The 15,885-nt window shown below is 39.7% G+C and overlaps 1 protein-coding gene across 8 annotated transcripts in view; it reads left to right on the top strand.

The window, feature by feature from the left end:
- kiaa0586 (KIAA0586 ortholog) overlaps positions 1-15,885 on the top strand; it is a 131,089-nt gene that overhangs the window by 106,810 nt on the left and 8,394 nt on the right. The gene's annotated exons all lie outside the window — the stretch shown is intronic.

Here is a 15,885-nt window from a genome sequence, read left to right as displayed (position 1 = left end):
TTCTCCTCTTTCTGACCTACAGATGCTGCAGAGCAATTTCACACTACACTTAAGGCTTTCAGGCCAGCAGCAGCACCCTGGCCATAGCATGACCTTGAGAAAGTGTAGCCAGCGGGCCACTCCAAACTCTTCAGAAGGCTTGTAAAGTGGGGAATGCTGTTCAGTGACAGCTGTTGTGCAATGGGGTGCATAAACTTCTAAGGAATGCATCTCTAATGGAAAGCTTACCAAATGTAATATAACAGCACACTTATTTAGCTATATGTGTTTATGAGGTTCAAATGTACACGCTGTGCATTCTCAAGACCAACTGTACTGACCTCAGCCCTTCAGTCTGGGAACAGTAGGATTATTTAAATTGAATATCTTACATTTGAGCACTGAATGCAGATGCTATATTTCAGGAAAGGCTGCATGACCGTATCATTTGACACACTTCTCTTCTAGGACAGACAAAACACATTTAGAAATAGTTTTTTCCCTTGCACTGTAAGAGCATTAAAATCTTTCTATTTGTGTATATTATTATTTTTATGTATTGTATGAACTGATTTTAAATTAATTCCAGTTTATAGTTCTGTGTCTGCAAAGATTGCACTAGGCAAAGTGTCCAAACGAAAAAATGTACAGTAAACAAGCTGTGAAGAAGAAAGTGTTATGTTGTAGAGAATAGACAGAAGGAGCAAAGTACTTGGTGAAAAAGGGTGATATAGACTTTGATGAGTTAGGATAAAGTGTAAATATTTAATGTCTCATTTCTTCTATGAACCGATACTTGCACTGCTCAGTTTGATTTTAAACTAGTTCTTGGTTAAGTATTGCTTGGGTCCAGATCAGTATTTGCTTCACAGATTAGTACAACACATTGTATTGATATTGGAGGTGAGGGAGGCAGCATAGCAATAGAGACATCTTTAGATATTAAAATTTACACAGACTATTAATTTACGTCCTTAAGAATTTGGACAGTGATGCAATTTTTGCAATTTTGTCTACGTGCACCACTACAATGGATTTGAAATGAAGCAGTCAAGATGTGATTAAAGTGTATACATTCGGCTTTAGTTTAAGGAGTTTAAGAAAAATATTGCATTAACTTTTTGGAAATTTCAGTAGTTTTACATATTCCCTCTACGTAGACCCCTTCACAGAATTTATTCACTTCATGGACATTTTGAAGGAGGCTGGCATATCATTGTTAAAGTCTGTGACCAAGAGACACCTTCATGAATGTAAATACAGAGGGTTTGCCTCGAGGTTCAAACCACTGGTAATGCTTAAGAACAGAAAGGCCAGCCTTGATAGAAAACATCTGACCCAGTTCTGGAACAAAGTTCTTTGGATAAATGAAACCAAGCTTAATTTGTACCAGAATGATGTGAAGAGAAGAGTTTGGAGAAGGAAAGGAAGAGCTCATGATCCAAAGCATACCACATCATCTGTCAAACATGGTTAAGCCAGTGTTATGGCTGCCTGGGTCACTGGTATTTATTGATGATGTGATTCTGACAGAAGTAACAGGATAAATTCTGAAGTGTATAGCACTGTACTTTTCAGTCACCTTCAGTCAAATGCTGCAAAAGTGATGGGACAGCATTTCACAGTACAGATGAATATAGACTCCAAACATACCACAAAGGCAACCCAGGAGCTTCTTAAGGCAAAGAAAATGAATGTTCTTAAATGGTAGAGTGAGTCACCTGACTGTTACCCAGTTGAGCTTTTCACTTTCTGAAGACGAAACTGATGGCAGAAAAACCCTCAAACAAGCAAAAACTGACCATGGGTTCTAGACTACAGACAGACAATTACTGCAAAGGATTTCCATCCAAGTTGTATTTATAATTGTTAGTTTGTCTGATTACTTTTGAGCCTGCTAAAATGCAGGGATAATGTAAAATGGCTGTAGTTTCTAAATGGTTAATGCAATATTTTAGTTAAATCCCTTGAATTAAAGCTGAAAGTCTAAACTTCAGTGACATCTTGGCTGCTTTGTTTCAAGTCTATCCTGGAGGTGTGCAGATGCCAAATATAGACAAACATAGCATCACTGTCCAAATACTTATAGTCCTGACTGTATGTTATGCATCCTGCTTACTGCGCAACACTGGAATATGCTCTTGCTATGACAGCTAAGTCAAATTGTGCTACATGTTTGTATGTTTGTGCTACATGTTTCTCAGTCAGAGATGTTCTCCCTGACTGAGAAAACTTTTTAATATGTTCTTGTAGTTTAAAGTAGGTAAATGCATAAACTTATCATTAGAGGACAGCATAACATAATAGTTCAGTGGGAAAAATATCTGTAAACTGCATATATACCAAACAATACTATATGATATGATACAACACAATATCTAGCGAGATCTAACTGTCTTGATTGTCCTGTACATTGTGTGAAAATTTCATGATGAACAGACTAATAGAAATTCTCTAAAATTGCTTGGAATTAAGTCTCTTTACATTAACATGGGGCGGCACGGTGGTGTGGTGGGTAGCACTGTCGCCTCACAGTGAGGAGGGCCTGGGTTTGATTCCCCGGCCGGGTGACCGGGGAATGTGTGGAGTTTGCATGTTCTCCCCGTGTCTGCGTGGGTTTCCTCCGGGTTCTCCGGTTTCCTCCCACAGTCCAAAGACATGCAGTCAGGCCGGTTGGACATACTAAATTGCCCCTGTGTGTGAGTGACTGTGTCTGTCTGTCTGCCCTGTGATGGACTGGCGACCTGTCCGTGTATCCGCCCAATGACCGCTGGGATAGGCTACAGCAACAACCCCCCCCTCGACCCTAAGGGAGAAGCGGCTTGGAAAAAGGATGGATACATGAACATATTTAAGATAGAAAGTGTTTTTGCCAAGTTACCATTTTACCATTGTTTTTCTTTGAACAGTGACAATATGCATTATATTTTACCATTGATATTTAACTGGTAGTTGGCAGTGCATGTTGGTTTTCAGCTGTGTTGTTATTAATGGCCCCTCTGTGGCTATCTATTGTAAGATGAGGATCCATGAGAAGCTGATGTCAGCCATCCCAGCTGTACCGCCGTGTCTATCTCTGAACAGCTGCAGAGGGCTCCTGGTGAGAGCATGCAAACTCAAGCATCAGGCACGCTAAAGGCTCTTTCAGAACACGCATATCATTTTATTGCCTCTGCTAGGAATTTAGCATGTTTGAACTTTCAGTCCTCTGAAAGCACAGTCCTCTGAGACTTCGAGGCAGTTAGCAGTCACACCAACTGGCCAAGGGGCTCCAAACAGCTTGAGCACCGCCAGGGAAACTGTAGAATCATAGTCTTTAACTTTTGTTATGCTATTAATTGCTAAATCTTTTTTTTTTCGTTATATGTCACTTTATTGCATCCCACTGTAATCCATCGTGGCTAAGCCTGCGTATGCCATCTCAAGCCTGCCAGTAATGCAGCACTGATGAGCGTTTGGGTGCTTTTCAGTGAATTTCTTTATCGAATTTCCTTACAGTGATATGACTTTCAATAGTATTTATGTTTAATGAGGGCAATGTTCAAAGAGCAGACTGTAGCTGTGAAAAAGCACCTTGTGTTTTCATGCATTTTGCCATAGTGCATGCACCTGTTACTCCGTTTTAAGTTGTTATACGAGTTTGTGTTTGATTTTCTTTAGCAAGACATTGAGCTTTGTGAGCTTCTGTTCAACTGAAAGTTCAATTTATTATGATTCACTTCTGTAATACAATAATAATTGTACAATAATGCTCTACAGCATACATTTTCTGTGAGTGGGAGAAGGTCACTGAGCCCGTGGCATATTTGTTGCTTTAGAGAATGGCTTTATCAGTTCAAGTGGATGCAGTTGTTTTAACTTGCTTCTGTTATTGTTGTTGTGTTGTTACTCTATAGTCTCCATCATGCTTGCATTAGGAATGTGCTTTTTTCTCTAGGGAAAAATTAATAACCCTGGTTCAAAGTGATATTTTGGGCATTAAGGATTCTAGTGACAGCATGCATGATGGCATTTTCCTCACATTTCTCTGAGTGAATGGCAGACCTCTGATGTCATTCTGTGGTAAACAAATATGTCCCAAACCCATTTCCTTCTAAATATCACCAAATGCAGAACAAAAACAAGTGTACTATCAAACTATTAAACAAAACTATTAAACAGAACCCTGCTCATCAAAGAATGTCTGTGACTGTTCAGGATGCAATACTACACAGGCAAAATAATTTGCACATACAAAAAGGTTCAGTTTTTAGGGCAGGAAGGACAGTGTCCTTGGTTGTGCTTTTAAGAAAAGCCTTCATCCCAGTCTTATGTAGTGTACTGTTGTGCTACTTTAGCACTGTTAAAACATAAGACCTCCTTTGAATTAAACTCCAGTTCAGTTCAGGATTACTCAGATTGCAAACGAGGTTTTGGTAAAAAAAAACAAAGGTGTACCTGTTGACAGTGATAGTGAAAGTGAATGGAGCCAAACTAAAAAGTAATGTGGAAAGAGGATAATACTAACTCTGTTAGTTAGACCTCATCAGAGCTTATGCTGGCTCAGTAGCGAGTGGTGCATGAATAGCAATTTATGAATATGTGTAAATGTTCATAGAGATTAGGATGTCAGTAGGAATATCACTTTAATGTATTACATTCTTGACAGTGCATCCATTGAGTAAGAACCATGTTTTGGTTTTGTAATAAATCTCACTAACATTGCATAATTTAGTACTGTCACAGCCTTGATCACAAAACTAAAACCGGTGCTAATAAAAACTAAAACTTACTTTTCAGAAAACAATACTAAAACTAGTATGGGACCCTTAAAACTAGCTGAAACTAAACTGGAGTCAAAAACCAAAATGAAAAACTATATCAGAATAACAACTAATGGAAAAAAAAATGGAATATTACTGACCTGTCATTGTCTACACATGCTGCTATAAGAGCAGTTACTCTACTGCATTTCTCTCATTCCGCTCAGCCTTAGATTAGCTGCAAAGATAAGGCTTCTCACGCGCAGATGGATATATAGAGATCGGGATGTCCCCTGAAACTGAACTGGGTTTCAGAGTGTGTCCAGGAGCTCAGCTAACCTTCACCTCTTCACCCCAAGTCCTCCTCCACCACCCATCAGAGAGTGAGAGAGAGAGAGAGAATCATCTCCAGAGCAGAGGGCTTTGATGTGCAGAGGCAGGCTGCCTTGCTAAAACCGTGCAACAGAAGGGCCTGGGTCTGCTTTCACAGGTGGACGAGCAGGGCTTTAATGGAAGCTCTCCTGTTTCAATCGGCGCAGGGCTGGGGAGGTTGTACCCCGAGCTGTGTTTGAAGTGTTTTGAGGAATAGAGTCCTTCTGTCTACATATGGTGACAGATGTGCGTTATGCTTCCTGACAGAGCAACATAGGCTTTCTTTCCCTTAAAGGAAAAATCGCAAAATAAGTGAGTTAAATAATTGTACCCTTACTTTCTGAGTCTGTTATTGGCCATTATCTGTCTCTGGATTCTCCTCTCAGCACATCCACCACAAATTCAGCTCACTCCTATTCAGTCTAAAGCATATGTTTTAGTGCTGGAAGTCTGTCCTGGCTACATGCAAGTTTATAATATAGACATGGTTTGACATTGTGTCAAAATACCCAAATACCACACTTCTTTCCTTTTAGACATCAAAAATAAGAAAAAAATTCTCTGTTTGGAAAACACTGGTAGTATAAGTAAAATTCTGTTATCATGAATGCACAAGGATTCACAAGAGGCACTTCCCAAAAAAATCCAGCTTATAGGAGACCAATCTCTTAGTAAATTTATTTTATGAGGATTATCCTCAAATTGTTGATGGCCCTCAGAATTAGTTTAAATTCTTTATGCAGGATTGGTCTCTGCCATATGCTACTGTAATTGGTTTATTCCTCTATTCAGTCAGACTTAAGGTTTTAAGGTTAGGAGCATATGAGAGAGGTGTGTTTGTGGGTAGAGGGAGTGAGGCCTCCTTTCAGTTACAGCACTGCTCTGTTTGTCTTTTGTCCTGAACAGCCCTGTTTCTCTCATTCTCTCACTCCTCATCTGGTTTCTATCAGAGCTGCACTCATTGCCAGCTGAAAATTCCCCATCTCTCTCTCTCTCTCACTCACACACACACACACACACACACACACACACACACACACACACACCCTCTAACACAAATTTTGTCTGTCTTTCTCTCTCTGTCACGCACTCTCCCTCAAACATAAATCCTGTCTCTGTATTTCTCTGTTCCTTTCCTTTGGTGTCTGCGTGCCTCTTTCTTTCTTCCTTTCATTCTCTCTCTTGTCTCTCGTTCTCTTCATCAAACAAATTCTGTCATTCTGTGTTCTTGCAGTCTGTCTCATGCAAACACATTCTTTCTCTTCCTGCCTCTCTCTCTCTCTGCCTCTCTCCCTCCCTCCCTCTCTCTCTGCCTCTCTCCCTCCCTCCCTCCCTCCCTCTCTCTCTCTCTCTCTTTCTCTCTCTCTTTCTCTCTTTCTCCTGTCACTGATTCTCTATATTCTGTGTCTCTCTCTTTGTGCTTTCTCACATTTTCATTCTCACATTCTGTTTGTCTTTTGCACACTGTCTCTTGTACAAACACACAAATTCTCTCTTTCTATCTCTCTCGCTCTGTCTCTCATTCACATGCACCTTGAGGGGTGGAACAGGCTGTGGCCCTCATTCAAAGCCCTGGCTCTTGTCTAATTCCCTACAATTCAGAGCAGCATATTGAATCCATCAGTGCTGTCACATGTGCCCATCTCTCCAGCAGTGCCTGTGGAGCACAGGACTGCAGCCAAGCGCCACCTCTGTGGTCACTGTTCTGACTAACAGCTCTCTCTGGATCTATCTTTGTTTTAGAGCCTGACCACTCATGTCAATGTTAAAAAGCTAGTTGTCCACTATACTAAGCAACTGCTAAGAATGACTGAACTGTATAATATACTTAAAATTAGATGGTTGTTGTTGAAAAAATAGTATCCATGTTGTTTTGCTATTGAACTATCAGTGTTAATAAATCTATAAAATCTTAATATCAACCAAATAATATTAGTATATTCAGTCAAGCCCTTCACTGTTTCTCTATCTCTGCCAAAGACTCTGCCTTTCTTTTTGTCCCTCTGCTCCACTTGTCTGTCTATCCAGTGTGAAACCCTTGCCTTCCACTGTTCTTTTTGCTCCTGTGTATGCATTCTCCCTCACTTTTGTCCTCTTACATTGAATATTAATGGCCATTGGCTGCCATTTCACCACCCCACCCCCCAATCCTCCTTCACCATCTCAAGAAACTCACATATTAGATTAACAGAGAATTTTGATAGACATCAATGGGATTTCATCCTCAACAATTAAATAGCTTTTGAGTGCTGGGGCCATGCGCTTCTGCCCAGAGTTCATACACCCACAGTGTCTGGCTCATAATTACATTTGGCTTCTTGCAAGGGTTGAAATTAAATTACTGTATGTTGATTAGTCAGTCATCAGCCGATTGAGATTGAGTGAGTTTAATGATTCTGCTGGAGCACATTTATCCTGCAAATCACAATTTCTCTGATCATGCATGTTTTTTCTGGTCTTTTTGCATTGTAAATGTAAATTGTTGCATTTTAAGACTTGAAAAGGAATGTCCACACTTCACTTCCACCGTGTGATCTGACGTGTTATGTTTCTCCATAGTTTGGCAGACACTCCTGTCTATTCATGCATCTACAAAGAGACACGCATTCCTAAAGGTAGACACTCTGCACTAAATTTAGAGAGTCTGTGTCTGACCTGAGTATTTCTATTCTGAGGACTGTGCTGGCACCTGCCAGGGTACCTGGCTCTTAAGGTTCACTGCGTCTTTTCTTAACAGTATTGTTCTGTACCTTGTATGTACCTTCTAACTAAACTCTCAATGTCGCATCCACAGTAATTACTGCACAAAAGGTTTGTAAAGTCAGAGCAGCTCTGCATTGCGTATTGTGCTGCGATACATATTAATCTTTGATTTGTCTCCCTCCCACTCCTCTCCATAGCTGATAATTACAGCCCTACAGACAGATGCACTTGTGTTCACAGATGGTTGAGAAGCTGGGCAGTTTGCCCACGGGTGCTCCCTGCCCCTTTCTCTTCTCCACTCCTCAATGATTACAGCTCATACGCACTCAAACACTCTCCCAGAGGGAGCTCACTCCCTCATACCTGAGCTACACTCACTACAGGCAATCATGGAATGCATAGATAGGAACAGCATGGATAACCTGCTCATTACAGTCACACAGTTTGTTTACAGGGCTATTGCTTTTAGTTTGTCTTTGTAAGATACCGCTCAATGTTGTCTGCATATGTATAAAATGCAGAACAGGCCCTGTTCTTAATTTTGAAAGACGGGTTCATTATTTGGCAGTGGGTGGTAGGAGTGTGTGCTCAATTGCGTATTGTTTCAGTAAGGACTAAAGTGATATCTGCATTTACATCTATGAGAAAGACATCAGAAAAATAAGGATGGAAATTATGGCTGAATGCGCACATTCCTTTACTGTGTTAGTGTAATATTATATTAGTGTGACAGGCACAGGTCTACAGAGGTGTCGAACAAGTGACATTGTTAGATGAGTCATCATTCACCATATAGCCTATGTGGGGAAAGCGCATGTGTGGTGTACACCAAGAGAACAGTACATACCTTAATATTTGTTTGGGGGAGATTTTCCTGGAATGGAACCAGGATGACAATGCCACCATCCACAGGGCACAAGAGGTCACTGAATTATATAAATCAGATGTTGTGGCCCTTGCAGTCACCAGATCTTAACTAGTTACCAGATCACCAGATCTTGAACTTGTAGTCACCAGATCTTGAACTGATATATGAGACAGGGTTCTTCACCACCATCATCAAACAACACTCCTCCATTTTATCAGCTCCACTTAACAAATGGGAGCACTTTTTTGTTCTGCAATTACAGGCTGTACTCCATCTATTTATCAGCATTCTTTGTTAGACCCCTTTCATCCTGTTTTTCAATGGTCAGGTCCCCCACAGGACCACCACAGAGGTGGGATTATTTGGGTTGTGGATCATTGTGACACTGATGTGGTGGTGGTATGTTGTACAGGTGTGTGTGTGTGTATAAATATGTACATGTGTGTGTATGTATGTATATATAATATAATATGTGTGTGTATATGTGTGTATATAAATAAGCACATGTACATGTGTGTGTGTGTGTGTATGTATGTATATATAATGTAATATGTGTGTATATAAATATGCACATGTACATGTGTGTGTGTGTGTGTGTGTATGTATGTATATATAATATAATATGTGCGTGCGTGTGTGTTTGTATGTTAAAATCCGCACCCTAAACAGAAATGTGGTTTGTCATCACTTCCCATTGCTTTATCTTCTGATATAGTCCTGCCGGCATATTGTTTACAGCAATATCAGACTGGAGATAGACACCCTGTCAGTGGGAGTTGAAGGGAGGCACAACCCTGCATGAGAATTGTAACCCCTAGAGACCATTGCCAACCACACATGAAGGGAGGAACTAGTGAGAAATGTTTTGCTATTTGTGTCTCAATTGAAATGGACTGAAGCTGTTTTACTCATTGCAGGGGAAATTGGTGTTTTTTGCAACAAAGCTGCCCATCTGAAAACCGTTTATTGCTTTTTTTTTTTTCAAAGAATTGTTCTTGTGCATAGTTAGCCCCTTGCTGGGCACTGGCCAAAGCATGCTTTCAAAAAGAAATGAGGTTTGTGTTTAGTACTGTTTAAGTGTGAGTGATTATAATAGATGAATTAAGCTTCTGTGTGGTCCTGCTGATAAGTGTGTTCAAATGCTGCACTCTTTTATGTCTCTCCAGCTGTTTGGTTACATGACTCATAGACAGACTTATTTCAGAGAGATTGCACTTTCCTGTGTCCAAATGGACAGTCATTATACAAAATGAACCCACACTAGTGTTTTTTATAGTCTTCAGTGATGGTGTTTTTAGAATGAAATACAGTTGTGGAGCCTTTGTTCCTGCATATAGCATTCTACCTTTTGGTAGGGTTCCTTGAAACAAGCTGTGACCTCTAGCTGAGAAAGACATTAAGCTGGAGGGTGGATGGAGAAACAGATTTCTTTAAAGTTTCTTTGTGCCTTTTTTCTGGAGCAGAGTTGATTTCACAATCATTTCACCTCTGTGTTTGACCTGCTTTGAAATTGGTCCCTTTTTTCTCATCCATTTCTGAGGCACGGTCTCTGAAGGTCCCATAGGTCCTCTTGGGACAAATAACCCACTTCTCTAAAAATAACCATTAGTCCAAAGCAGTGGGCCACAGGAGCACACTGTGGCCCTATTTTGGCATGCTTCTCTAAGCCCCGATCGACTTCACTTCTGTTAAATGCATTGGGCTGTTCTGTTAAAAAAAAAAAGCATACTGAGTATTAAGGTTGGAAGGTTTTATATTTGAATATCCTGTTGCACTGTATAGTAATAGGTATAGCTCACAAGCGTTCAGCGACAGAACTCAGTTCTCCCTCTGTAGGCCAGGTGTTTGTATGAGCGTTATAACAGATTCATGTTGCCACTTTCTAACCCCACTGCTCAGGTTAAGACTATTTTGACGGGTCCAACAGATGCCTTCTTTATTGTATCATCCCCCAAAATATCTGATAGTGAAAGTGCATGGGGTTGTATTTTAATGTCTTTTCCAGTCTATTGTGAGGAGCATTGCAATACAACTTGTGCTGTCTTGAAATAGTAAGATTGGCCCTAGCTGCGTGATAGAAAGATAATGGCCCCTTTGCTTTTTTAAAGAAACCTTGAGGGGCTTTCCCCCGACGAAGATGGATAAGATCTCTTGCTCTGCTGTCCCTGACCCTGAGCCACGGCTTGCATGACCCTCTCCTCTCTCCTCTGCTTGACCTCGCTTTACGAGGGCAAGGCCTGCACTGCCTGATCTTCCAACATGAATTACTGCTTCTTTATGCCATTGCTGCTTACATCTCCTTAGTGGTGTAAAGATGTATCGATGAATTGCAGTGCATCAGCCTAAAGGGGTGTTGATTCAACTGCAAAGGTTTTGGTATGCTAAAATTGATTTTATGAAATGGGAACTGATATTAAATACAATAATGATTTATTTTATTATGTCACACATCAAAAAAGACATGAGAAGCCTCGCATTACAGTGATTTTCCCATGGTTATGCAGTGTTGTTAAGCTGGACACAAAGCAGCCTCTCATGGCTTATTAAAAAAAATCAGTTATAATAATATTAAATATATGCTAATTTTAAAAAAACTTGAAAATTAAATGTTAGTTTGGTTCAGTTTTATTAAATTATGGCATATTTTATTAAATTATTGAAAATAAATGCACTATGAAGCTATGAAGAAAAATGTATTTTCCAGTCACATTTGTGTATTGAGTTTTTTTTTTTTTTTTTTGAGTTATATAAAAATTTAAATTTGAGATTTCATAATACCTTTCCTGAAGAGTCATAACTGAATAAAATCACTGTGAGCTTAGAGATTTATGTCCAGATCCCCTTCCACCAGTTCCAGATGAAAGGAGCATTGAGGGGCTATGTCCTGTCCACCACCCTACCCCTCCCTAACCCTCCATGGATGGGACAGAGCTGGGCTTAGAAAGGAAGGGGTGGATGAAAGCTCGCTTTGGCTGAATGCAAATCCCCCTTCCCCCTGCTGCTAGGCTTTTCCACTCACACAGCTGCCCCCCACCGACCCCTCTATCAGTGGAAGCTCTGCAGGACTGAAGGGACTTTCCACGAGATTCTGGCTCCGAGCCCAACCTCAAGCCCCTCTCACTCAGCCCAAGCCAAGACCATCTCCTGTCCGGAGCTCAGGGTAGGGTCATTTTGCCCCCATCTCAAAGGTCACAACCCCTGACTTTCAATTAGCTGTCCTGGTATAGGTCCACCTCAGAGGTTTCAGAGGTTGGGGGCTGGTTAAAAAGCAGAGGGGATGGCTACTTTGCAACACAATGCCTCAATCAGCAGCCCATACAGTTTTGCCCAACAGTGGTGTAAACAAGCAAAGAGAAAAGGATTAGTTAAGAGAGCCATTGATGTCTTTGATTGACTTAATCTGTCTTCAGGGGATAGGAAGTCTGATGGATTTCCAATACTCCAGGGATGACCTCTCCTCTGCCTTACTCTCTCTTCTCCACCACTCCTCTCTCTGCCAGAGCCACAACTCATCCTGGAGACTTCTGTTATCTGAAGAGGAAAGAGTAATATTATTATCTTCTGCCTGGTTCAGCCTGAGGTCTCGAAGAGAAAAGGACTTTCTCACAGTTTTGTAAATATATATGTATACGCAGTACTGGTCACATGTTTTAGGTACTAAAGAAAACTGCCCGTTTCTGCCAATGACCTTAGTACTTACATTCTCCTCATCACAGTTAAGATGAACGCATTTTTTCAATTTCATCACCACACTTGGTTTAACGTGAAGTACTGCTTAGACAAACTAGGTATTATAACTACAAATAACAGGCTTCCTTGAAGATGGTTTTTCAAATGGTGAAACATACTATACAAACATGGATTAATATACATACTGTCACAACTTCTGCAGTAATATAATTCATGTTTATTGTAATATTAGTATTGTGAGCAAATAAATGCATACAGCTTTATAAATATATGTTTCTCAGATATAAAATATATACAGCCCCATTTCCAGAAACATTGTGCAAGATGTAAATAAAAACAATGCAATAATATGCTAATCATTTAAATGCTGTATGTAACTGAAAATAGTATAAAGACAACATATCAAATGTAACTGAAAAATTATATTTTTATTTTGAAAAATGTATGCCTATAATGAATTTGATGCCAGCAACACATTTCAAAAAAAGTTGGGACGGGGCAACAAAGGACTTGTAGCGTTGTGTAATCCAAAAAAAACTGCCTGGTGGAACATTTCACAACTAATTAGATTAATTGGCAACAGGTCAGTACCATGATTGGATATAAAAAGAGTGTCAGTCTGAAGATAGGGAGGGGTTCATCACTATGCAGGCAAATACAAACAATTCAAGAATAATGTTTTTCAACATAAAATAGCAAAGAACTTGGGGATTTTATCATCTAAGCTGTATAATAATATTAAAAGCGTTCTAGAATCCTGATAAATCTATATACAAGGGACAAGGCCAAAAACCAATACTGAATGTTTGTGATCTTTGGGCCCTCAGGCAGCACTGCATTAAAAACAGACCCAATTTTGTAGTGAAAATCACTACATGGGAACACTTTTGAAAACCGTTGTCTATGGGCACACAATATTTACAGGTTTTAGAGCATCGTATGCTCTCATCCAGATTTTTTTCGGGGAAGGCCTTGATTATTTCAGCAAGACACATTGTGCCACATTGTACATGTATTACAGCAGCATGGCTCCTTTGCAAAAGAGTCTGGGTGCTACAGTCCAGACCTGTCACCCATTGAAAACATTTGGTGCATTAAGAAACAAAAAATATGACGAAGGAGACTCCTGAACTGTTGAGCAGCTGAAATCCTATATCAAGAAAGAACAGAAAAAGATTTCACTGTCAAAACTACAGCGAACGGTCTCCTCAGTTCCCAAACGTGTTCAGAATGTTGATAAAAGATGAGCTGTTGCAACACAGTGGTAAACATGCCCTAGTCTAACCTTTTTTGAAACGTGTCGATGTCATGAAATTCAAAATGAAATTTTATATATATATATAGGAAATTACTTACATATTTCACAGCCTCCCAACTTTTTCATATACATAACCCTCCACTGGAGTCCCAGTGACATTAATATTTTAACCTTTTAATCATTTAATCAATCAGTCCTTTTTAGTAATCATACCTACATGTTATGCATTGAAGCTTTTGTATATTTTTTGTTGTGATTCATTCATTTAAAAGTATTTTAAACATCAGGGCAATGCCCCTAAAAGTTGAGGGGAAAAAATTAAAAAGTGTTATTTCCGTGTAAATAATGCAGTTATATGCAGATATTTGAAAATGTTTTTTTAAGCATAATAATTTAATAATGAAACTTTTATTAACTATAAAACCTACTTGAATGATTTATTATAAATACATTATTAAAACTGTACTGGGTAACAAACATTGCTAGTTGTTATTGCCCAATGGAAATAAAGATGCAAGAAAATAATAATCTTTTGCTTTGTTCTTGGTGAGAAAATTAGCATGCAACTGAAGATAATTGTTTATTTAGTTTTTTGATAGTTGTTTTATTATTCATTTAAACAATGGGAAGTTTGTCTTGAAGTTAGGATATTTTGACGATCATTAGCTCTCTTATCACTTGCATGGTTCTTTGCTGTGTGCATGGGTGTGCTGGGGGAGTGTTTGTAAATCATGAAACATCAGAGCAGATGTTTCCAGCTGACGAAAGACGAACTCAATTAGACCCATTTCACACTTTCACGTTCCACTGAATTTCAGCCATAATACTTTGTGCATGTTTAAACTCACATTTTACTCATTGAGAATGTCACAGAACAGTGGAAATACATTGAGCCAAAGACTTGTTAAACACCTTTTAAGCAGCTCACAGTCATTCAGATGGCTAGCGCAGTGGTCACTTCCCGTAGAGTACTCTATCCTCCATTTGTAAGGCTGCTGCTGGGTCCTTTGTAGGACTCTGAATCCCTGCAGTCCACACTGCCTCACTTTCAGTGCCTGTCATCAGCTTTTCTCCCATAAACAGTGTGCACTCTACATTCTCTGCGCAGGAAGTTGCTCAAGTTGTGAGGGCTTCTGCAACTGACAGAAGAACAAAACAGTCAGTATAGAGGATTTTTTTTTCTGGAGCTTTTTTGTTCCTCTGGCTGATGTCATGGTCCAGCAGGGGTTTGCTCAGGCGAACATTTCCACCATAGGCAGGCATGACCGAGGGCTGTCTCCTCTCCGGCCACCATTTTACAGTTGAACAGAGCATGCTTTTTGTTCTCTGAGCTTATTGTGTTCCATGCTTGAAGGATGTTAGAATGCTTTCAGAAGAATTTCTCTCATTCACTCGCTCCGTTCACTCGCTTCTTATTCTGCTCTCTGCAGTCCGACTGTCTTAGCTGAGTTGAGTGGAGTTTGCTTGTTTACTGTTTTGACGTTGGCTTGCGGCAGGGAGAGTGTGAAGGTGAACGTGCCTGTCTGTAGCACACCTAGTCATCCCTTTAGGGGAGGTGAAAGGTGAATATATATATATATGTGTGTGTGTGTGTGTGTGTGTGTGTGTGTGTGTGTGTGTGTGTGTGTGTGTGTGTGTGTGTGTAGGTGTGTGTGTGTGCGCGTGTGCATACCCCTCCTTGCACATTTTCTTACTTTTTCAATCCTTAGCTCTAGTCTTATTTTTTCTCCCTGTGCCAGAGAAACTCTGGTAAGAAGTAAGAAATTAGAATATCCCTGATCTTCAGAGATGCGTGTTGCTCTACTTTTTGACCAAAAAAAGGCATTATGTAAGGAGGTGTATAATTGCAGCTAAATATAGTACATTTATATACCCTAACTTAAGATCCTGAAATTATACCTCCAAATGTAGTTGGTCAGCCAAGACATGGTTGATGTCATAAAGGAGATATTGGACGCACGTATGTGACATATGACTTTAGAAATTCGGACGTGAAACAACATTTAGTATTGTTTTTGTTGAGAAGCTGCTGCATGCGTGTGTGTATAGATTTGTCTGAAAGTTGTCTACTTTTGTATTTGCTATTTTGCACATTTAAAGTATTTTAATAATATTTTTTATAAGAATGTAGGGGCGTTCCGGAAGAACAAACCACTGTTAACATACAAAAATGAATCTACTTAAGCTTCTGAAATAGATTTATATGAAAATATATGCACTAAAATGCATTATGCTTTAATACATAGTGAAACCATCAAACACATTAATCATAC

The sequence above is a fragment of the Pygocentrus nattereri genome, chromosome 10 (genome assembly GCF_015220715.1).
Source record: "Pygocentrus nattereri isolate fPygNat1 chromosome 10, fPygNat1.pri, whole genome shotgun sequence".
NCBI lineage: Eukaryota > Metazoa > Chordata > Actinopteri > Characiformes > Serrasalmidae > Pygocentrus > Pygocentrus nattereri.
The sequence above is the reverse complement of the archived record's forward strand: the minus strand, read 5'-3'. Positions and strand labels throughout refer to the sequence as shown.